We start from the raw sequence: 5,792 nt of genomic DNA, 5'->3' as shown, positions 1-5,792 counted from the left end.
GTTGCAGGGGGAACAGAGCTTCTAATATATGGACTTTGGGGTACACAATTCAATCAATTAACAGAAGTGCCCTTCCTTTTTTTTTTTTTTTTTTTTTTTTAAGATTAGGAAACAAAAAACAAGTCAGAAGCAGCCAAATTAGGACTGTAATGCAGATACCTAAGGATTTCCCACCAAAACTCTGATCAGAGGGTGTGGCGGCCCCATGCCTCAGGCCCACCTCCGCCATGGGCAAGAAGCACAAGGCCGAGTGGTGCTGGTTGTACGAGGATTACGCAGACAAGCCCTTGGAGAAGCCTCTGAAGCCGGTCCTGAAGGTTGGGGACAATGAGGTGACTGAAATCTCAGGGTCTGTGCACGACTCCAGTTACTTCGACGATAGGGCAGACCATGAGCCAGAGAGGCACAGAGAGAAGAAAAAGAAGTCAGAGAAGGAGAAGCATCTCGATGACAAGGAAGGGAGGAAGCGAAAGGAGGAGAAGCGGAAGCGAGAGAGGGCGCACGCTGGCTCGGAGGGCGAGGCTGGCGACCTCGACCCTGGAGGAAGCTGGAGGTGGAGCCGCCCCCTCGGCCCCTCCGCGCAGCCTGCTCAGCAGCTCCCGGGTAGTCAGTGACAATAAAACATCCCATGGATTTTGGCACAATGAAAGAGAAAACTGTAGCTAATGAGTCCAGGTCAGTCAGAGAATGTAAGGCAGATTTCAAACTGATGTGTGATAACGCCACGACGTACAACAGACCAGACACCGTGCAGTATAAGCTCACCAAGAAGACCCTTCATGCAGGCTTTAAGATGATGAGCAAACAGGCAGCTCTTCTGGGCAATGGAGATACAGCTGTTGAGGAACCCGTTCCTGAAGTTGTACGTGTACGAGTAGAAACTGCCGAGAAGTCCAAAAAGCCAAGTAGAGACGTTCTCGGCTGCGTATTTGAGCCTGAGGGAAACGCCTGCAGCCTGACAGCACCTCAGAGGAGCAAGTGCTGGCCCTGGTGGATCGTGCAGCTGACGAGGCTCGTGACAGGATCACCAGGTTCCTGCCAAGTGGCAAGACGGGCTACCTGAAGAGGAGGGCAGGCGGGAGCCTGCTCTACAGCGTGGTCAACACGGCCCAGCTGGACCCTGACGAGGAGGAGACACAGCCGGTGGACCTGAGCTCGCTCTCCAGCCAGCTACTCCCAGGTTTCACGACAATCGGCTTCAAAGAGGAGAGGAGAAACAAAGTTCGCTTCTCTCCACTGCCAGGACTGCGCTTTCAATGCAGAACAATTCAGTGTTTGGAGACTTGAAGTCGGATGAAATGGAGCTGCTGTCTCCGGCCTGCGGAGGCGAGACGGGCGTGCCGTGTGCGCTGAGCCTGCAGGAGTTTGTGAAGGAAGCGGGGAGCTACAGCAAGAAAATGGTGGACGACCTCCTGGACCAGATCACAGGCGGAGGCCACTCGAGGATGCTCTTCGAGCTGAAGCAGAAGAAAAATGTTCCCATGAAACCTCCAGATGAAGTAAAGGTTGGGGGCACCCTGGGAGATGGCAGTGGCTCAGTTCTGGATTTCGTGTCCGTGAACCCATACTCTGATGTCTCTCTGGACATTTCCATGCTCAGCTTTCTGGGGAAAAAGTAAAGAAAGAGCTGGACCACGACGAAAGCCACGTGAACTTGGACGAGACGACCAAGCTGCTGCCGGACCTGCACGAAGCACAGGCAGAGCATGGGGGTTCCCGGCCATCATCCAACCTCAGCTCCCTGTCCAACGCCTCCGAGAGGGACCAGCACCATCTAGGAAGTCCTTCTCGCCTTAGTGTTGGGGAGCAGCCAGATGTGACCCACGACCCGTATGAGTTTCTTCAGTCCCCAGAGCCTGTGGTCTCTACAAAGAACTAGCCTTTGTCACCGTGCTGGTGTGGACGTACCTGTTTCTGCCCTGCTGGCCTCCAGGGTTGGCCCTTGGGAAGCACAGATGTGAGTGTGTCTGTCGTTGTCATGTGCAAGTCCTGCGGGTTCCTGTCACAAGACTGCATTTCCACATAGACTGCAATGGGGGCTGCTCAGGAGCCCGTGGGAAGCCCACAGGGCAGGCTGGGAGGTGAGGGCAGCCTCCCAATTCGTTTAATTGATAACAGTGATCACTGCCTGTTGCAGTGAAGTGTTCAGTGTCCATAAGTGGATGTGTTTACCAGATACCTGTGTATATGCACAGATCTTAATAAAGAGAGACACAAAGAGAGAGAGAGAGAGAAAAAAAAAAAAACCTAATCAAATTGACTTTGATGAGAAGAATGAGCAGGAGCATTGTCCTGGTAAATGACTCCCTGGTGAAGTTTTCCCAGGTGTTTTCCTTATAAAGCTTTGTCTAACTTTCTCAAAACAATTTCATAACAAGCAGATTTTATCATTCTTTGGTCCTCCAGAAAGTTAACAGCAATATGCACTAAGCATCCCACAAAACTCTTGATCCCACAAAACCTTTGCTCTTGATCGGGCCACTTTTTTTTTTTTTTTTTCATTTTATTTTGTCAATATACATTGTAGCTGATTATTGCTCCCCATCACCAAGACCTCCCTCCCTTCTCCCTCCCCCCTCCCCCCCAACAATGTCCTTTCTGTTTGCTTGTCGTATCAACTTCAAATAATTGTGGTTGTTATATCTTCTCCCCCCCCCCCGGTTTTGTGTGTGTGTGTGTGTGTGTGTGTGTGTGTGAATTTATATATTAATTTTTAGCTCCCACCAATAAGTGAGAACATGTGGTATTTCTCTTTCTGTGCCTGACTTGTTTCACTTAATATAATTCTCTCAAGGTCCATCCATGTTGTTGCAAATGGTAGTATTTCATTCGTTTTTATAGCTGAGTAGTATTCCATTGTGTAGATGTACCACATTTTCCGTATCCACTCATCTGATGATGGGCATTTGGGCTGGTTCCAACTCTTGGCTATTGTAAAGAGTGCTGCGATAAACATTGGGGAACAGGTATACCTTCGACTTGATGATTTCCATTCCTCTGGGTATATTCCCAACAGTGGGATAGCTGGGTTGTATCTGCAATTGTTTGAGGAACCTCCATACCATTTTCCATAGAGGCTGCACCATTTTGCAGTCCCATCAACAATGTATGAGAGTTCCTTTTTCTCCGCAGCCTCGCCAGCATTTATCGTTCATAGTCTTTTGGATTTTAGCCATCCTAACTGGGGTTAGATGGTATCTCAATGTGGTTTTGATTTGCATTTCCCGGATGCTGAGTGATGTTGAGCATTTTTTCATATGTCTGTTGGCCATTTGTATATCTTCCTTAGAGAAATGCCTACTTAGCTCTTTTGCCCATTTTTTAATTGGGTTGCTTGTTTTCTTCTTGTAAAGTTGTTTGAGTTCCTTATATATTCTGGATATTAATCCTTTGTCAGATGTATATTTTGCAAATATTTTCTCCCACTCTGTTGGTTGTCTTGTAACTCTTTTAATTGTTTCTTTTGCTGTGCAGAAGCTCTTTAGTTTGATATAATCCCATTTGTTTATTTTTCCTTTGGTTGCCCGTGCTTTTGGTGTCGTATTCATGAAGTCTGTGCCCAGTCCTATTTCCTGAAGTGTTTCTCCTATGTTTTCTTTAAGAAGTTTTATTGTTTCAGGGTATATGTTTAAATCCTTAATCCATTTTGAGTTGATTATAGTATACGGTGAGAGGTATGGATCTAGCCACTTTTGTTTGACTGGATCACTTCCACCTCTTGGTAGCCATGGCTCTGATTTTGCTTTGTCTTCAGGATCATACTGGTAAAGCCATAGTTCATCTCCTATTACAATTTTTTGAAGAAATGCTTCAGGATCTTGATCACACTTGTTTAAATTTCCTGTGGAAAGCTTTGCTCTTGTCTGTAGCTGATCTAGGTGCCATAGTTTGGGCACCTATCTAGTGGAAATTTTGCTCAACTTAAATTTTTCAGTCAGAGCTGTGTAAACTGCACCAGTTGAGATGACAATGGTGTTGGCTATTGTTTATTTTGGTAATTATCAGTCGTCTTCAATCAGATCACAGACAAGATTGATTTTTGTCTTGCAAATTGATGTGGATGGTCTGTAGTTGTCGGCTCCATCTTCAATATCATTTCATTCCTTCTTAAAAGGAGTTATTTTTCCTTAATTGACCCATAATAATTGTATATATTTAGGGAGTATAATTTAAAAGGGAAAAAAAAAATAGAGACAGAACTAGATTAGACATTACCAGAAACTGGGAGGTGAAGGAATAATAAGTTATTGCTTAATGGATACAGAGTTTGTGTTTAGGATAATGGAAGAGTTTTAGAAATAGATAAAGGTGGTCTCACAGCATTGTGAATGTAATTAATTCCATGCAATTTCAGTCTTAGAAATGCTTAAAATGGCAATTCTTAAGTTATATATATTTTACCACAATAAAAAAAATTTAAAATGAAAAATGAGATATTCATTTTTAAACTGTTGATTTCTTTGGATCACTGTCCCCATAAACTTTTGTATAGCATCAATGATTTCTCCATTCTTCCACTCAAGCTTTACAATCTTCCATTTTCATCCTGCTTTGATAGGGCTCTTTTCAAACTGATGTCTTATCTTTCTTAGTGCGTCAAACAAGATCCTGTTCAGACATGTTATAACAAGTTATCAGGAGTTTATTTTGGTGAAAAAAAAGTATTGAAATCCATGCACAGTTTTTCATAATATGCATTTTCCACGAATTTTTTTAAAGACCCCTCATACTTTCCCAATACTTGGGTGCATAACAGATAAGCTGTAAAGTATTTTCTACCTCTACTATTCTATACTTCTATTGTACCTTTTTGAAAATGTGCTGAGGTGAAAGCTTTATTCATAGCTTATCGTATAAACTAGTGATTAATGCCATGGACAGTAAGATAATAAGTGTACTCTAATGATTTGCAACTGTGGATACAAAACAAAAATTCTCCATATTCTCAATTACTCACCCATAAAAATTTATGAATTCTAAAATAACAGTTTACTAACCACTTCAAGAGAAGAGGTTAATAGGTACATTTTTTCAACCTTTGCTTTCTTGTAATATTATTTCCTGATCTCAAGCCTATTAAAATTATCCATCTATTTGTCTATATCTGTCTATCTACCTTTTTACTTATTTATCTGCTATTTTCTTTGTAAATCGGGGCCTGCTGCATAGCCTCCATGCTTATTTATAGAATAGATTAAAACTATAAATTATCAGAACTCGGAAGCTGCCTACTTGGAGCTAAGAGTCCAGCACAGCATAATGGAGATTTATGATGCACAGACCGTTCTTCTCACCCAACATCAGGAAGATAAAAGGAAAGGAAAGCTATCCAATTACCTCAGTGGCCATAGAAAATACTTATATAAACAGATGGGATCAGACGCCTGGAGCAGAAAACCTCCAGGACTGAAAGAAAAATTCATGAAAAGAGGTGGGCGTGTATAGACTCTTGTCCCTTCTACATGTTGAAATCTCAGCTTTGCATGAGACCTGAGGATACCTACTTTTATGAAACTTTGTCCAGCCAATAATGATTCAGACTCATTTCTTATTCTCCTAATCTCTAGCACATATAAGTCTTGGGATGCTGGTCAGCACTCACTTTATCCTCATGATCTTCAGAGCTATGGACTCAATAGTTACAATTTTTCTCCTTGCACAAGCCACTTAGCAACTGAGGGAGGGACAGGAACAGAACTCTGTGCTTGAAAAAATGGTAATGACTCTGAGGAATTACACCAGCAACCCCAAAAATAAGCAAGAGGAGGTTGTGAGACTCCTGGGAATCTTCT

The 5,792-nt window shown here is 43.1% G+C and overlaps 1 pseudogene; it reads left to right on the top strand.

The window, feature by feature from the left end:
• The first annotated feature begins 227 nt into the window (after window positions 1-227).
• LOC134376266 (bromodomain-containing protein 9-like) lies at window positions 228-1,879 on the top strand (annotated as a pseudogene).
• The last annotated feature ends 3,913 nt before the right edge of the window (window positions 1,880-5,792 follow it).

The sequence above is a fragment of the Cynocephalus volans genome, chromosome 4 (genome assembly GCF_027409185.1).
Source record: "Cynocephalus volans isolate mCynVol1 chromosome 4, mCynVol1.pri, whole genome shotgun sequence".
Lineage (NCBI taxonomy): Eukaryota > Metazoa > Chordata > Mammalia > Dermoptera > Cynocephalidae > Cynocephalus > Cynocephalus volans.
Note: the sequence above shows the minus strand (reverse complement) of the source record. Positions and strands in the feature narration are given on the sequence as shown.